The 18,668-nt window shown below is 43.6% G+C and overlaps 1 long non-coding RNA gene across 1 annotated transcript; it reads right to left on the reverse strand.

The window, feature by feature from the left end:
* Positions 1-11,990: 11,990 nt before the first annotated feature.
* Positions 11,991-13,651, reverse strand: LOC143768477 (uncharacterized). The gene is made up of 4 exons (XR_013213880.1): positions 13,519-13,651; positions 12,641-12,715; positions 12,162-12,241; positions 11,991-12,079 (listed from the first exon to the last, which is right to left on the reverse strand). It is a non-coding gene; the product is annotated as an uncharacterized LOC143768477 (long non-coding RNA).
* Positions 13,652-18,668: the final 5,017 nt, after the last annotated feature.

Genomic DNA, 18,668 nt, shown 5'->3' on the forward strand with positions numbered 1-18,668 from the left:
GGATTCTCGTCTCTCCAGGCGGAGGCTTCAGTACCTGGTCAAGTGGAATGGCTATGGTCAGGAAGATAATTCCTGGGTGGTCGCCTCTGATGTTCATGCGGCCGATTTAGTTCGTGCCTTTCACGCTGCTCATCCTGATCGCCCTGGTGGTCGTGGTGAGGGTTCGGTGACCCCTCACTAAGGGGGGGGTACTGTTGTGAATTTGCTTTTTGCTCCCTCTAGTGGTCATTAGTGATTTGACTCTGGAGCGTCTGTCTTCTCCTTTATGCTCACCTGGGCCGTTAGTTCAGGGGCGTTGCTATATAAGCTCCCTGGACCTTCAGTTCAATGCCTGGCATCGTTGAAATCAGAGCTAATCTGTTGTGCTCTTGTCCACTGATCCTGGTTCCTGCGTGTTTAAGCTAAGTCTGCTTCCTTGCTTTTTGCTTTTGTTTTGTTTTGTATTTTGTCCAGCTTGTTCCAAATCTGTATCCTGACCTTTGCTGGAATCTCTAGGGGGCTGGTGTTCTCCCCCCGGACCGTTAGACGGTTCGGGGGTTCTTGAATCTCCAGCGTGGATTTTTATAGGGTTTTTGTTGACCAGATAAGTTATCTTGCTATATTCTGCTATTAGTAAGCTGGCCTCTCTTTGCTGAACCTGGTTCATTTCTGTGTTTGTCATTTCCTCTTACCTCACCGTTATTATTTGTGGGGGGCTTGTATCTTGCTTTGGGGTCCCTTTCTCTGGAGGCAAGAGAGGTCTTTGTTTTCTTCTCCTAGGGGTAGTTAGATTCTCCGGCTGGCGCGAGTCATCTAGCGATCACCGTAGGCATGATCCCCGGCTACTTCTAGTGTTGGCGTTAGGAGTAGATATTTGGTCAACCCAGTTACCACTGCCCTATGAGCTGGATTTTTGTATCTCGCAGACTTACACGTTCCTCTGAGACCCTGTCCACTGGGGTCATAACAGCCCACAGTGTCTGAACAGCCCAAGGCCCTGGCTACCCTTAATCCACCCCTGGATGTGTCATGGCAGCAGTGACCCGGCCATGGCCCTGGGTGTCCAATAAAAGTGTCAATGAAATGAAAGGGGAATAAAGTTTATAGGGGATTTGTTCGTGACACCACCTGTGGTACTCGGCTAGGGATGGCCGACATTGCTTAAAGAGACCTCAGGGGCTGATGGTGATGCAGCAGAGTTGTTACAGCTCTCCACAGGTAGAGCTTAGCCCCAGGGCAGTGATGGTGTTACATGTGAGGATGGATGTTGTGATGCAGGGCAGGTGACGCAGTAATAATTCAGAGGACACAGCAGGGTGCAGTTCCCACACTTTTACTCACGGTTTGAAGTGCAGGCCGGGGCACTAGATGACAATGGAAGTCCGGGGAGCCTGGAAGCAACTTAGGATTCACTAAGCCAGATGGGTTTTGAGGCCTCCTTGCTGCACCGTCCTCTGAGGTCCTTGCTGCCTAAAGCTATGCTCAGTCCTCTGTTCCTTAGTGTTCGGAAGTACTTGCCCGTATGGCAGGCAACTTGAGCCAATTGCAGATGTCGCTCCTTTATGGCGGTTCCGGGCTCTGATATGCTGCTGTGCCTCTGGGTGTTAGATGGGGTCAGGAGACCTGCAGTCTCCTGCCCTCCGGATTTAGCTGCCGGGACTTTAGTACCCATGCAACCACAGACTCTGGTGTCCGGTTTCTGGCACTCAGTACTGGGGTGAGCTTAGTTGCAGCTCCACTCCCCAAGTTCTTTTACTGCTCTCCTCTCTCCTCTGTTCCAGACACTGACTCACCCCTCCTCCAGGCCAGAACTTATAGAGAAGCTCTCCTGATCCGGATTTAGAGCTCCCCCTTCAGGTCTGGAGTCAGGAAAGGTGTCGGATGTGAGTGTTATCTAGTCAGGGAAACCCTCCTTGCTTCCAGGCATGTCATCACCCCCTGTGAGGGAGGCAACGCCACTGTCGCAACCGGACTCCTGGGGTGCTATATATATATATATATATATATATATATATATATATATATATATATATATATATATATATATATATATATATCTTCTTTAATTTCAAAAGCATCACATGTGTTGTCTGAAGTAAAGGAGCTGATTTTTGGTTTTTGGATTCAATATTCACCTCACATTTTTATTATCTTGTACGTTGCTCAGACCGAGGAGGGATGAAAATCAGGCAACGGGTCAATTATTATCTTTATTACATTTAATGGTGGACACTGAGTGATGGTGAAAAGCTGCAGAGGACTGAGAGCAGAGAAGGCAAAGGGGCTTCCTCTTCTCTACAGGAAAAACCAGACTGGGACCAACATACAAGCTTACGTTGGAAGGAGAGAAAAGGGTTAAGCTTCTTACACAGAGGCAATGATGAGAAGCTAAGTACCGTACATTTTATTACTCAATGATCCTGCTCCACTCATTCCCTATGTGGTATCCAAGTGCTGAGCTCGGCTTTTTTCTGGCAGCCCCATAGAGAATGAATGGAGCTTCAGATGGTTCCTGACTTTCTGCTCCTTTCTAACAGGACACAGGTTCCTCAATCTGAGGATGGTGCAGGTTCCAGTGGTCGGAACCCACCAAGCAGTAAGTTACGGCATCACCTCGCCTGTGGATAGGTGATAACTTGTTTTCATTGGACATCCCCTGTAAGGAATGGAGCATGCTAGCAGTGAAGGAGGGAGGAAGCACTGGGTACAAGGCAAATGTTACTATTGGAGGCTGTATTAGGGCATGTGAGTAGCAGACACTTCATCAGGATGACTTCGCCCCCGCATGACTCTGACTGGTGTCAAAATAAACCTTGATTAGGACCCCGACTGCCATAGAAAATCCACAGCACTGTGACTGCGCCTCCCTCTCCTTCTCTCTACACCACCTAGGTGCTGTGGTTGCTACTGACTGTGGTGTAAATGGGCTAAAGCTGCCAGGATCAGGGCTAGCTCCACTGCCGGCAGTTGGGGCAGAAGCGGGTTGTATAATACACCAGTACGACTGCTGCACATCTCGTAGGTGCCCTGACAGCACCAGCCTGATGAAAATGTGCACTATAGAGCGGGTACTGGAACCTGACTGCGATGTACTGTACATGTTAGATGTTTCTCGGAAACCAATATAAGTAATCAGTATAAGCAGTTTTATCCTTAAAGGTAATCTGTCAGCATGTTTTGTTATGTAATCTGAGAGCAGCATGATGTAGGAGAAGAGAGTCTGATTCCGGTGATGTGTCAACTAATGGGCTGTGTTTTGCTGCTTCAATACAATCAGTGTTTTCTCAGCAGAACATTATCACTACAGGACTAGGTGTCTCGTGTCTCCTAGTCCAACCACTGTCCCCAGCACTGATTAGCAACTTTCTGTCAATATACAGTGTACGCAGTAAGCAGACCATCAGTGGTGTGGACGGGGTTATACACAGCTCAACATCTGAGCACTGCTAGATCTGCTGAAGAGAAAACTGTGATTCTATCCCAACTGCTGCACCTAGAAAACTAAGTGATACATTGCTGGAATCAAAATTTCTGTCCCTACATCATGGTGCTGTCAGATTGCATAGCAAAAACTTGTTGACGGATTCCCTTTAACCCCTTCATGACCCAGCCTATTTTGGCCTTAATGACCTTGCCGTTTTTTGCAATTCTGACCAGTGTCCCTTTATGAGGTAATAACTCAGGAACGCTTCAACGGATCCTAGCGATTCTGAGATTGTTTTTTCGTGACATATTGGGCTTCATGTTAGTGGTAAATTTAGGTCGATAATTTCTGAGTTTATTTGTGAAAAAAACGGAAATTTGGCGAAAATTTTGAAAATTTCGCAATTTTCACATTTTGAATTTTTATTCTGTTAAACCAGAGAGTTATATGACACAAAATAGTTAATAAATAACATTTACGACATGTCTACTTTACATCAGCACAATTTTGGAAACAAATTTTTTTTTTGCTAGGAAGTTATAAGGGTTAAAATTTGACCAGTGATTTCTCATTTTTACAACAAAATTTACAAAACCATTTTTTTTAGGGACCACCTCACATTTGAAGTCAGTTTGAGGGTTCTATATGGCTGAAAATACCCCAAAGTGACACCATTCTAAAAACTGCACCACTCAAGGTGCTCAAAACCACATTCAAGAAGTTTATTAACCCTTCAGGTGTTTCACAGCAGCAGAAGCAACATGGAAGGAAAAAATGAACATTTAACTTTTTAGTCACAAAAATGATCTTTTAGCAACAATTTTTTTATTTTCCCAAGGGTAAAAGGAAAAACTGGACCACGAACGATGTTGTCCAATTTGTCCTGAGTACGCTGATACCTCATATGTGGGGGTAAACCACTGTTTGGGCATACGGCAGGGCTTGGAAGGAAAGGAGCGCCATTTGACTTTTTGAATGAAAAATTGGCTCCAATCTTTAGCGGACACCATGTCGCGTTTGGAGAGCCCCCGTGTGCCTAAACATTGGAGCTCCCCCACAAGTGACCCCATTTTGGAAACTAGACCCCCCAAGGAACTTATCTAGAAGCATAGTGAGCACTTTAAACCCCCAGGTGCTTCACAAATTGATCCGTAAAAATTAAACAGTACTTTTTTTTCACAAAAAAATTATTTTAGCCTCAATTTTTTCATTTTCACATGGGCAACAGGATAAAATGGATCCTAAAATTTGTTGGACAATTTCTCCTGAGTACACTGATACCTCACATGTGGGGGTAAACCACTGTTTGGGCACATGGTAAGGCTCGGAAGGGAAGGAGCGCCATTTGACTTTTTGAATGAAAAATGATCTCCATCGCTAGCAGAGACCATGTCACGTTTGGAGAGCCCCCGTGTGCCTAAACATTGGAGCGCTCCCACAAGTGACCCCATTTTGGAAAGTAGACCCCCCAAGGAACTTATCTAGAAGCATAGTGAGCACTTTAAACTCTCAGGTGCTTCACAAATTGATCCGTAAAAATTAAAAAGTACTTTTTTTTCACACAGAATTTCTTTTAGCCTCAATTTTTTCATTTTCACATGGGCAACAGGATAAAATGGATCCTAAAATTTGTTGGGCAATTTCTGCTGAGTATGTTGATACCTCATATGTGGGGGTAAACCACTGTTTGGGTGCACGGCAAGGCTCGGAAGGGGAGGCGTGCCATTTGACTTTTTGAATGGAAAATTAGCTCCAATCGTTAGCGAACACCATGTCGCGTTTGGAGAGCCCCTGTGTGCCTAAACATTGGAGCTCCCCTACACGTGACCCCATTTTGGAAACTAGACCCCCCAAGGAACTTATCTAGATGCATAGTGAGCACTTATAACCCCCAGGTGCTTCACAGAAGTTTATAACGCAGAGCCGTGAAAATAATAAATGTGTTTCCTTTCCTCAAAAATATTTTTTTAGCCCAGAATTTTTTATTTTTGCAAGGGTAACAGGAGAAATTGGACCCCAAAAGTTGTTGTCCAGTTTCTCCTGAGTACGGTGATACCCCATATGTGGGGGTAAACCACTGTTTGGGCACATGCCGGGGCTCGGAAGGGAAGTAGTGACGTTTTGGAATGCAGACTTTGATGGAATGCTCTGCGGGCATCACGTTGCATTTGCAGAGCCCCTGATGTGCCTAAACAGTAGAAACACCCCACAAGTGACCCCATTTTGGAAACTAGACCCCCCAAGGAACTTATCTAGATGTGTGATGAGCACATTCAACCCCCAAGTGCTTCACAGAAGTTTACAACGCAGAGCCGTGAAAATAAAAAATCATTTTTCTTTCCTCAAAAAAGATGTTTTAGCAAGCAATTTTTTATTTTCACAAGGGTAACAGGAGAAATTGGGCCCCAATGTTTGTTGCCCAGTTTGTTGTGAGTACAGTGATACCCCATATGTGGGGGTAAACCACTGTTTGGGCGCACGTCAGGGCTCGGAAGGGAAGTAGTGACATTTGAAATGCAGACTTTGATGGAATGGTCTGCGGGCGTCACGTTGCATTTGCAGAGCCCCTGATGTGCCTAAACAGTAGAAACACCCCACAAGTGACCCCATTTTGGAAACTAGACCCCCCAAGGAACTTATCTAGATGTGTGATGAGCACATTCAACCCCCAAGTGCTTCACAGAAGTTTACAACGCAGAGCCGTGAAAATAAAAAATCATTTTTCTTTCCTCAAAAAAGATGTTTTAGCAAGCAATTTTTTATTTTCACAAGGGTAACAGGAGAAATTGGGCCCCAATGTTTGTTGCCCAGTTTGTTGTGAGTACAGTGATACCCCATATGTGGGGGTAAACCACTGTTTGGGCGCACGTCAGGGCTCGGAAGGGAAGTAGTGACATTTGAAATGCAGACTTTGATGGAATGGTCTGCGGGCGTCACGTTGCATTTGCAGAGCCCCTGATGTGCCTAAACAGTAGAAACACCCCACAAGTGACCCCATTTTGGAAACTAGACCCCCAAAGGAACTTATCTAGATGTGTGATGAGCACGTTCAACCTCCAAGTGCTTCACAGAAGTTTACAACGCAGAGCCGTGAAAATAAAAAATAATTCTTCTTTCCTCAAAAATTATGTCTTAGCAAGTAATTTTTTATTTTTGCAAGGGTAACAGGAGAAATTGGACCCCAACAGTTGTTGCCCAGTTTGTCCTGAGTACGCTGGTACCCCAAATGTGGGGGTAAACCACTGTTTGGGCACACGTCGGGGCTTGGAAGGGAGGGAGCACCATTTGACTTTTTGAATGCAAGATTGGCTGGAATCAATGGTGGCGCCATGTTGCGTTTGGAGACCCCTGATGTGCCCTAACAGTGGAAACCCCTCATTTCTAACTTCAACACTAACCCCAACACACCCCTAATCCTAATCCCAACTGTAGCCATAACCCTAATCCCAACCCTAACCCCAACACACCCCTAACCACAACCCTAACCCCAACACACCCGTAACCCTAATTCCAACCCTAGCCCTAATTCCAACCCTAACCCTAAGGGTATGTGCCCACGTAGCGGATTCGTGTGAGATTTTTCCGCACGACTTTTGAAAAATCTGCAAGTAAAAGGCACTGCGTTTTACCTGCGGATTTACAGCAGATTTCCAGTGTTTTTTTGTGCGGATTTCACCTGCGGATTCCTATTGAGGAACAGGTGTAAAACGCTGCGGAATCCGCACAAAGAATTGACATGCTGTGGAAAATACAACGCAGCGTTTCTGCACGGAATTTTCCGCACCATGGGCACAGCGGATTTGGTTTTCCATAGGTGTACACGGTACTGTAAACCTGATGGAAAACTGCTACGAATTCGCAGCGGCCAATCCGCTGCGGATCCGCGGCCGATCCGCTGCGGATCCGCGGCCGATCCGCTGCGGATCCGCGGCCGATCCGCTGCGGATCCGCGGCCGATCCGCTGCGGATCCGCTGCCAAATCCGCACATGCCATAACCCTAACCCTACCCGTAACCCTAACCCTAGTTCTAACCCTAACCCTAGTTCTAACCCTAACCACAGTGGGGAAAAAAAAAAAAAATATTTTCTTTATTTTATTATTGTCCCTATCTATGGGGGTGATAAAGGGGGGGGTTTATTTATTATTTTTTTTATTTTGATCGCTGTGGTAGAACCTACCACAGCGATCAAAATGTACCTGTAAGGAATCTGCCGGCCGGCGGGCGTACTGAGCATGCGCCCGCCATTTTGGAAGATGGCGGCGCCCAGCGAGGAGACGGCCGGACACCGGGAGGATCGGTAAGTATGAAGGGGTGGTGGGGGGGTGGATCTGAGCACAGGGGGGGTGATCGGAGGACGGGGGGAGCGGACAGCAGGACGGGGGAGCGGGCAGGAGCACGGGGCAGCGGAGCACAGGACGGAGGGGACCGGACCCCATAACGGAGCGGTGGGGGGGCGATCGGTGGGGTGGGGGGTGGTCACTTCAGGTTTTCCAGCCATGGCCGATGATATTGCAGCATCGGCCATGGCTGGATTGTAATATTTCACCTGTTTTTTAGGTGAAATATTACAAATCGCTCTGATTGGCAGTTTCACTTTCAACAGCCAATCAGAGCGATCGTAGCCACGGGGGGGTGAAGCCACCCCCCCTGGGCTGAAGCACCACTCCCCCTCTCCCTGCAGATCGGGTAAAATAGGAGTTAACCCCTTCACCCGATCTGCAGGGACGCGATCATTCCATGACGCCACATAGGCGTCATGGGTCGGATTGGCACGGGTTTTCATGACGCCTATGTGGCGTCATGGGTCGGGAAGGGGTTAAGGCCCAGTTGTAATATCACTGTAGCACTATCACTAGATGTGACCTCCCTATGCCGGTATACCTGCTGCTGTGATTCTGCAGAAGTGTTATTCACAAAACTGCTGTACACATGTACATCTCCTGAATGGTATTACTGCATATCTTCTATAGATATAAAAGTGAGGTTCTTAGCGCACATTTTGAGCAAATTGTGCGAGCCCATCTGCCAACGACAAGGCGACCTCTTCAGATGGGACCTACACTAACCTAACACTAACTTATTAACTAACGGGACTCTGCCTCACAAATCTGTTATTATTATTACCACCATTTTTATTATTTCTTAAAAAATTATCTTTTATTATTTACTTTTTGATTTATTAGTTTTATCATTTTTATTACTCTTGTGACTCTAATAATGATATTACTAAGGTCCCTATGTCTAAAGCTTTCGATCCAGAAGAAGGCAAAAACCCCAAGACACATTCAGCCAATTTGTGTCACTGGGGAAAAATTCCTTCTCGACCCCGGGAAAAGGCGATCAGTCCTAGAACCCTGCATCAAACCTAATTATGTTATTACTAGGTATCTAACTAATATTAGAGTGCTAATTCTACCACTACTATAGTTATTATTATAATGTATAGGGGTTTGCTCTTTTTATAGATTTTATCTCTATTATTTATGTGCTGCTATCTTATTACAGTACTATTCTAACTTTTCCATAACTAATTCACATTACAGCACTGATTGAGCTATGACTATAATTATTGTAATTTTAGGTTCTTGTCTTTTTATAGATATAACTATTTTATATTCTTACTATTATTATAGTGCTTTGGAACAAAGCACTATACTGTTATTCCATCGTGGTAAACTTCTTCTTCTTATTATTATTATTATTATTAGGCTTTTTTTCGCAGTTAATGCGGCCCGAACCGCTGAATGCACAGACTCCAGTGAGGTGTCATTTCGAAGCCAGCGTCCACGAGAGGTGTGCTAAGTTATTTTCATGTCGATCGGATTTGTAGTTTTGGCGCAATTTGCATTTGAAAATAGTTTCCCCCTCATTGGAAAGCATTGTTTCAATGCATTTCAATAGGGAAATTTTGCTATACGTTTAAAATGGGCTGGTTTCTGAGGCAATTTCTAAAAATAACTTAACTGCCAAATGCCACCTGGCTGATTAGCTCATTGATATGCGCAGTCAGACACAGTTACTATGCCAATGCCTATCAACTCCACCAGGTCACAGTTTTGTCAGATAATATCAGCTCTTAAAGTGACAGCACAGCACAATTTCAAAGCACTATCTGTAGTCTTATTATTATTACAGTATACAGCGCAGAGCCCCGCAGCATATAGCGCAGAGCCCCGCAGCATACAGCGCAGAGCCCCGCAGTATACAGCGCAGAGCCCCGCAGTATACAGCGCAGAGCTCCGCATTATACAGCGCAGAGCTCCGCATTATACAGCGCGGAGCTCCGCATTATACAGCGCGGAGCCGCGCAGTATACAGCGCGGAGCCGCGCAGTATACAGCGCGGAGCCGCGCAGCATACAGCGCGGAGCCCCGCAGCATACAGCGCGGAGCCGCGCAGCATATAGCGCGGAGCCGCGCATTATACAGCGCGGAGCCGCGCAGCATACAGCGCAGAGCCGCGCAGCATACAGCGCAGAGCCGCGCAGCATACAGCGCAGAGCCGCGCAGCATACAGCGCCCACCAAATCGGACCCAGAGTGGCTACAACTACCAAACCAGCGCCTGAGGGGCACCCAAGTGTGAAAGTCTTGCTGGGGCAACCCGGGCACCATTCCAAAGCACTATCTGTAGTTCCTTCAGGAAATACCCATCTTTTTCTCTCTGTTATCAGCCATTCCCCGTACTGCTGTCAGTCTATTTCTCTCTGTTATCAGCCATTCCCCTGTCCTGCTATCAGTCTATTTCTCTCTGTTATCAGCCATTCCCCTGTCCTGCTGTCAGTCTATTTCTCTCTGTTATCAGCCATTCCGCGTCCTGCTGTCAGTCTATTTCTCTCTGTTATCAGCCATTCCCCGTACTGCTGTCAGTCTATTTCTCTCTGTTATCAGCCATTCCCCTGTCCTGCTGTCAGTCTATTTCTCTCTGTTATCAGCCATTCCCCGTCCTGCTGTCAGTCTATTTCTCTCTGTTACCAGCCATTCCCCTGTCCTGCTGTCAGTCTATTCTCTCTGTTATCAGCCATTCCCTTGTCCTGCTGTCAGTCTATTCTCTGTTATCAGCCATTCCCTTATCCTGCTGTCAGTCAGAGTGACCCGGCCCACCAAATCGGACCCAGAGTGACCCGGCCCACCAAATCGGACCCAGAGTGACCCGGCCCACCAAATCGGACCCAGAGTGACCCGCCCACCAAATCGGACCCAGAGTGACCCGGCCCACCAAATCGGACCCAGAGTGACCCGGCCCACCAAATCGGACCCAGAGTGACCCGGCCCACCAAATCGGACCCAGAGTGACCCGGGCCACCAAATCGGACCCAGAGTGACCCGGCCCACCAAATCGGAACCAGAGTGACCCGGGCCACCAAATCGGACCCAGAGTGACCCGGGCCACCAAATCGGACCCAGAGTGACCCGGGCCACCAAATCGGACCCAGAGTGACCCGGGCCACCAAATCGGACCCAGAGTGACCCGGGCCACCAAATCGGACCCAGAGTGACCCGGGCCACCAATTCGGACCCAGAGTGACCCGGGCCACCAATTCGGACCCAGAGTGACCCGGGCCACCAAATCGGACCCAGAGTGACCCGGGCCACCAAATCGGACCCAGAGTGACCCGGGCCACCAAATCGGACCCAGAGTGACCCGGGCCACCAAATCGGACCCAGAGTGACCCGGGCCACCAAATCGGACCCAGAGTGACCCGGGCCACCAAATCGGACCCAGAGTGACCCGGGCCACCAAATCGGACCCAGAGTGGCCCGGCCCACCAAATCGGACCCAGAGTGGCCCGGCCCACCAAATCGGACCCAGAGTGACCCAGCCCACCAAATCCTCAACCCTAAGGAGCTACAACTACCAAACCAGCATCTGAGGGGCACCCAAGTGTGAAAGTCTTGCAGGGGCAGCCCGGGCACCATTCCAAAGCACTATCTGTAGTTCCTTCAGGAAATACCCATCTAGTTAATACTGCTATTTTATGACTGTATTATTCTAACTTTTCCATTATCGTTAATACTACCTTATTCTTATACTGTTGATCCAGAAGAAGGCAAAAACCCCAGGACACATTCAGCCAATTTGTGTCACATGGGGAAAAATTCCTTCTTGACCCCGAGAAAAGGCGATCAGTCCTAGAACCCTGGATCACACTGCTATTCCACCTACTACTATTACTATTGCTATTTTATTTCTATTTTATGACTTTCTTATTATCACTAATCTAATTACTCTTCTTAGTCTAATACTGATATATTGTCCCTATGTTACTATTATGCTGCTTTTATTATTTCTAGTGTTTTTTATACTTACGGGCCGATAATGCCAATGTATCGGCAGAGGGGTCCCAGCAGGATGGTCCACATGATGTTCTTCCATGTCATGGGAGAGGCTTGGCTGACTTGGTGGTGGAAGTTGTCCGGCCTGGTCCCGCTTCTTCGTGTGCTGCTTCTCGGGAGCCTAATGTCCAGTTTGATCTTCTTTGCCGCCATCTCATCTTCATGCTTCTCTTCTTTCTCGTCCTCCTCCTCGTCCAGATAGGCCAGCATTTCTCTCAGCGTCACATCTTCTTTCCTCTTCCTTTCCTCCCTGGCTCGGATGCTTATGGGTGGAGCGGGCCGTTCTTCATCCCTTACAGCAAACCTTCTCTGGGCTTCTGGGTTGGTTGGCATGAGGCGCTAGGAAGAGCAGAGATGAAGTTAGAAGGATGAGTAGGAATATCCGAGTACATAACTACCTGTTCTTAGTTTTCTCACTGACCTCCTTCTTGTAGAGGGGTGACGGGAGAAGCTTGATACAATACGCCAGTCTTCTCAGTTGCTCCTCAGGTGTGACGTAAACTGGAGAAAACACAACCAGATATTAGAATCAATCCTAACCGTACAAAGAGGATGTGATAGAGCGCCACTGCTGAAATGTACTAAGCGACACTCAGGAAATAAGCGTAAAAGAGCTACACACTTGCATTTAAGACTGTCAGAAGGAGCTCACTGATAGATTCTCAGTTAGTTAATTCTGCAGCCAGCAATAGATGGCAGAGCTCAGAGATAATAGGAAGCAAATAATGGAAATTGTTTAATGAAACTCCACTGCAAAAGTAATTTTTACCACAAAATACACGCATTTAAGTAAAAACTAAAATGCCCCCAAAGATAGGCAACCCCTATAAATAAAGCCCCAGAAGCCCATCCAACAGCAGTGTAGAGAACGGTCAGTTATCACAGACTGATGGAAGCTACCTGATCCAGCGCTGGCAGAATACCCGGTCCACATGGTGACCGCTGATATCTTCTCTGACAAAATGTATCCAAATCCTATAAGACATCAGGAATAGTCAGCAGGGGTGTTGGTAATTGATTCATATTTATTTTATCATAAATTCAGGGGCAGGGAAGGGCAACATTGGGAAATATATGGGATATTGGCGGTTACATATGTGAGCTTCATTACAGGGGTATTATCAGTTGGAACAAGTTATCGCCTTATACATGGGATCGGTGATGACTTATAGATCAGTGGGGTCCGTCCACTGGGAATTCCAGCCATCACCAGAACTTTTATCCCCATTAGAAGGTAGAGGAGGTGCACATGCTCCCCAGCTGCTCCATTCATCCTCTCTGGGACCTGCAGGAGCTGTGCTCGTCGCTCTCTGGCAGTCCCGGTGGTCGGGGGAGGTACTGCCGCTGCCCTCTAATGGGATACCAGTGCCCTGTTCTGGTTATTGGTGCAGTTCCCAGTGGTCGGACTCTGATCTTATCCCGCAGACAGGTGATAACTTGTCCCATTGGGATCACCCCTTTAGTATGTGATATATATGGAGGACGGGATATCATGCAGAGTACTAGCAATACTACACTGCGGGCCATCATGTGTGTGTGCCGGGGACATTCCCCATGGAGGAGCAGAGCGGAGGGTAAATATCGGGATCTTGTCTCTGGATCGATCCAGATGGGAGATGTCACGAGTACCAGCCTCACCCACTGATATCTCACCACATCATGTGTTGGGGAAATAATAACTTGGTAATGATCAGATTTATCAGAAAGTGTCAGTTGTGGTGTGTGAGTGCGTGTGATGGATGTGGGGTCCGTCCGGTGCATTATCTCACGTGTTATACCTGGAATCTCGCACTGACTGCAGGTGTCTGTCTTCACACTCGGATGAGATGTAACAAACTGACTTTATTTTTTCAAATTCAAACTGAGCAATCCTACTGGTTGTTGATGACTGCAGTTACCATGGTGACAGAAGTATCTGAAGATTTAAAGGGACAAGACACTGTTATAGTGCTATAGTACATTTTACTATAAAGTTCATCAAATACTGGATATTACGTGGCTCTGTTCAGATAATATAGGGCGCAAATATATCTCTTCATAATTTACATAGATTCATTTAGAGGATCTGCAGAGATATTTGGGGGTACAATAACTTGTGCTGAAAATCGAATGTGTATAAAGAAGGCTGATAATGTAATTAATGCAAAAAGGAAGAAAGTGATCTCTAGCGACAAAATATCAAGGTGAAAAATGTTGTACCGCTCTGACAAAAATTAAGAGACCACTGCAAAATTTTCAATTTGTCTGATTTTTCTCTTTGTAGGTACTGTATATTTTTGAGTAAAATGTAAATTGTTCTTTTAGTCTATAAACTACTAACAACATGTCTCCGAAGTTCCAGGCAATAAATTTTGTATTTATTTTCTGAAAATGAGAAATGGTCAAAATAACTAAAAATATGCATTGCTTGCAGACCTGAAATAATGCAAAAAAAAAAAAACAAGTTCATAATCATTTTAGAAACAACAATACTAATGTTTTTACTCAAGAAAAGATCAGAGATCAATATTTTGTGGAAAAACCATGATTTTTAATCACAGCTTTCATGCGTCTTGGCATGCTTTCCACCAGTCTTTCACACTGCTTTTGGGTGACCTTTTGCCACTTTTGGTAAAAAATGTAAGCAGTTCTTCTTGTTTTGATGGCTTGTGACTATCCATCTTCCTCTTGATTACATTCCAGAGGTTTTCAATGATGTTCAGGTCTGGAGATTGGGCTGCCCATGACAGGGATTTGATGTGGTGGTCCTTCATCCACACCTTTATTGACCTAGCTGTGTGGCATGGCGCATTGTCCTGCTGGAAAAAACAGTCCTCAGAGTTGGGGAATATTGCCTGAGCAGAAGGAATCAACTGTTTTTCCAGAATAACCTTGTCTATGTCTTAATTCATACTTCCTTCGCAAAGATTAACCTGCCCAATTCCAGCCTTGCTGAAGCATCCCCAGATCATCACCGATCCGCCACCAAATTTCACAGTGGGTGCAAGACACTGTGGCTTGTACGCCTCTCCAGGTCTCCATCTAACCATTAGATGACCAGGTGTTGGGCAAAGCTTAAAATTACACTCATCAGAGAAGATTACCTTACTCCAGTCCTCTATGGTCCAATCCTTATAGTCTTTGGCAACCTTCAACCTGGCTCTCCTTTGCTTCACATTGATAAAATACTTTTTTCTTGCTTTAAATGACTTGAGTCCTGCCTCCAGGAACCTGTTACAAACTGTTCTTGCCGTGCACTTCAACTCAGCTGCCATTTGCCATTCCTTTTGTGGATCACTTGATGTCATCCTGTGGTTGCTGAGTGACATTCAAATAAGATGATGGTCATCCTGATCAGGGGAGAGTCATTTTCGCCATCTGCCAGTCTGTAGCTTTAAGTGTCTCTTTCTTTTAGTGTTAACTCATTTTTATGTTTAGCTGCCATTTTCTGACCAGAGATCCTCCCTCCTTTGTCAACATAGTGTCTCCAAGCAGCTGGCTCAGAGTCACCATTTTGATGCTGAGGACAGAGAAGACCCCTGATCCACATAGCAGAGGATGGACCAGAACTGACAAGCTCCAGTGATCCCACAGCCCAAGCCTCCCATAGTAGCTAGGATTACAGGTGTGCGCCACAGAACCCAGCGCTTGTGAGTTCTGGTCCATCCTGTGCTATGTGGATAAGGGGTCTTCTCTGTCCTCAGCATCAAAATTGTGACTCTGAGCCAGCTGCTTGGAGACACTATGTTGACAAAGGAGGGAGGATCTCTGGTCAGAAAATGGCAGCTAAACATAAAAATCAGTCTGTAGCTTTGTTGTCCCCAATGTCTGCTGCTTGACCTTGTTGTAATGGACTTCCGTCTAAGAAATTTTACGGATAGAGGCAACATGACGCTCACTGTGTCCATCTGCTAGAAAAGCCAGAATTGAGCCCTTTTCCTCACTCAGACTTTTCTTTTCATCTCCTTTGTCATGGTTCAAAGTCATTTTTTGTTAAATATGCTTATTTTGTACATTTATTTAAATCAGGACTTAACCAGGTGCGTTATTCTTAAAAGAAAAATGTCGTCATATTCTCATAAAAAGTATAGTGGTTTATTGATTGTCCATAGAAAAATCATATTGCAGCAAAACATAAAAATAGACGAAATGGTTACGAACAGATTGTCCATGTGTAGATATCAGCATTGGTTACTCATCTTTCCCAAGTCCTGAATGGAAGCCGTCTCTTTGTGTGAAGTTTGAAGGTCATCATGGCTGCTACCAGTTGTTCCTTCTTCGTCTGTCGTCCATGATGGTAGAGGCAGAAGGTAACAGTCCCACGTGACAAAAAGACCACCCACCACCCTCCTAAGAGACGCTTATATATCTTTTCTACAGATCACGTGTTCCCTGTATATGGAGTGGACTTATGCTCTGAGCTCCCATATACATAAATAGCTTTTGTAACGTCAGCAAGAAGCAATGTGCTCTGTACTGCATCAAGACCAAGAATAAGTCAATTAATTAATATTTAACAATTCCCCCTTTTGAGGGTGACAGACATTCATTGATTGGAACCCTCAAATTAAATATATTAATACAATCTTCTTTCTTCTTTTCTTCTTCTTTGGCAAAATAATTTAGTGTTCATAATATCAATAATAATATTGTTATACATACTCAATAATATAATGTTATGTAAATTCATGTTATGGTAAGCCGTGACTAATATTCACATAAAATATATATAATTATACTTCCCTATGTCTACTTGAAGCATCTCAGGTCTGATGTCATCTGATGTCATCTGGTCTTCATCTTGATGTCTTCTCCTTTTCTTCTTTTTAAACAATCTTTATTATAATTCTTTTTTAAATAGATGATAGCATGTAGATATTGTAGAGACTGTGTGTCATGTGTCAATCAAAGTCCATAAATTCAAATGTTGATAAGAAAACAAAGTTCATAGATGAGATGTAGGTTTAATATCTGTGTAGTGTCACCTTTAAAAACCTGGACTTACATTGGCTCGCCTTGGAAATCATCTGGAATCTCCATATCATCCGTAGTGGTCTTGGAACAGGTGTTTTTGGTCAGCACAGCAAGGGTTAAATTGACTCTTCCCTGCTAAATATAGCACCATAACCAGTCTTTAGTGCACCGGACACATGTCAGGGTTGTAGCGTCCTGACAATCACCTGATTGTTCACCAGCTTTCATGGAAGTCTTATAGGTGATAGGAAACCACTGGAACATAATAACACAGTTCATCTTAGCATCATAGGATCATCGTCCTCTCCGTGGTTGGCAGGTAGGATATTATACTCATACTTGTCAGTGATGGATGCTGTAGTTGTGAGTGGTGACATGAATTGTATTTGACACAGTCTATTATTACTCAGAAATCATAGCATTGTTACCTTATGAAACTTCTGGATAACGGATTTTTCTTCTTGCAACTTTTAATTGAATTTAAAAATATACAAAGTCTTTATTAACGTAACTTTAGTATCTTGATTGAAGTCTTCATTCCCTATTCTATACCAAATCTGGTAATTTTCCTAACTTATAATCTCATACCTTACCATAGCAATCAATAATATCCATATAATTATTATCGGAATATTAATATGGAATTTATATTTGGAAAAATAAAATAATAATAATAATAATAATAATGATAATATATTATTAACCATATTCTTCATGTGATAGGACATTTTTATGTCATGGGTGTAATTTCTTTTTGAACCCATAGATGTCAGTGTGTCTTTTATGTAACAAGTGCTGATATTACTAAAACTTTATTAATAAACTATAACCAATAATATGTAAGAATGTGTAGCCATGAACCAAAATAAGGATAAATATATATGAATAAATGAATGAATGAATGAGTGAAAGAATTGTTGTATTTAACTCAGAATTGAAACATTTCTTATATAATGAAACCATATGATCATTATATTTGATAAAGCAATATACTTGTATTAGACATTACTTTATTAAATATTGATTTTTCTTTTTGAGATAAAAAATGAAAATTGAGAATAAAAATTGAAGAAAAAATGAAAAATGAAAAATAAAAATGATAAACAAATAAAAATAAGAAATAGTGAAAAATGAAAAATGAGAATAAAATAAAAATAAAAATAAGGCCTTTATATGTTGATGATGAATGCAAAGGTTATGTCTCAATAACACATTCCCTTTAATATTTCCATTATCTAGATGTTGTCATAACCTTGGATTACCAAAATATTGAAATTATGCAACTTTGTATATAATAACCTTCATTAGAGAAAAAAAATGACTTTTATAATACTTATTGTATTGTACCCAATAATACCTTATTAATATTTCTTTTTTTTTATTAAAATGTGTGAAAAAAAGGTATTGATGAAATGTGATGATATAATCTGGATCAAAAACACATTTCCCCCTTAATATCAAAAAATATTATTTTATGAAAAAAAATAAATTTGTAAAAACCGAAATTAAAAATAATTAATTTTAGAACTGTCATATCAGCTTGTGCCACATATTTGTTTGAAAATGTGTATCCATTTATGTAATTAAAAAAACACTAGATATCAAAAAAGTTATAATTTAACCATATTGATGTGTAATTGCACTTATTCACTATTTACTAAATCAAGAAATAATAATTAAAGAAATATATGTAAATATATGTTGAGTAAATAATATTTAAATATATATCTTACTATTGCAATTTAGCTAAATCTTATTTTTCATACACACAAGGTTTTTTGTTTTTTTTTTGTTTTTTTTTTTTCCCCTCAACATACCATAAGTCATGAGGCCTCTCACATACTGCACGTTCAACATTCCACGCTCCTTACGTTACACTTCATTCTTAGCAGCTGCTTATCTGTCATCTGTCACTCACATAAAAGTTGACACTACATATATATTACATACAAAAAAAATGTATATTAACCCAAAA

The sequence above is a fragment of the Ranitomeya variabilis genome, chromosome 4 (assembly GCF_051348905.1).
Source record: "Ranitomeya variabilis isolate aRanVar5 chromosome 4, aRanVar5.hap1, whole genome shotgun sequence".
Lineage (NCBI taxonomy): Eukaryota > Metazoa > Chordata > Amphibia > Anura > Dendrobatidae > Ranitomeya > Ranitomeya variabilis.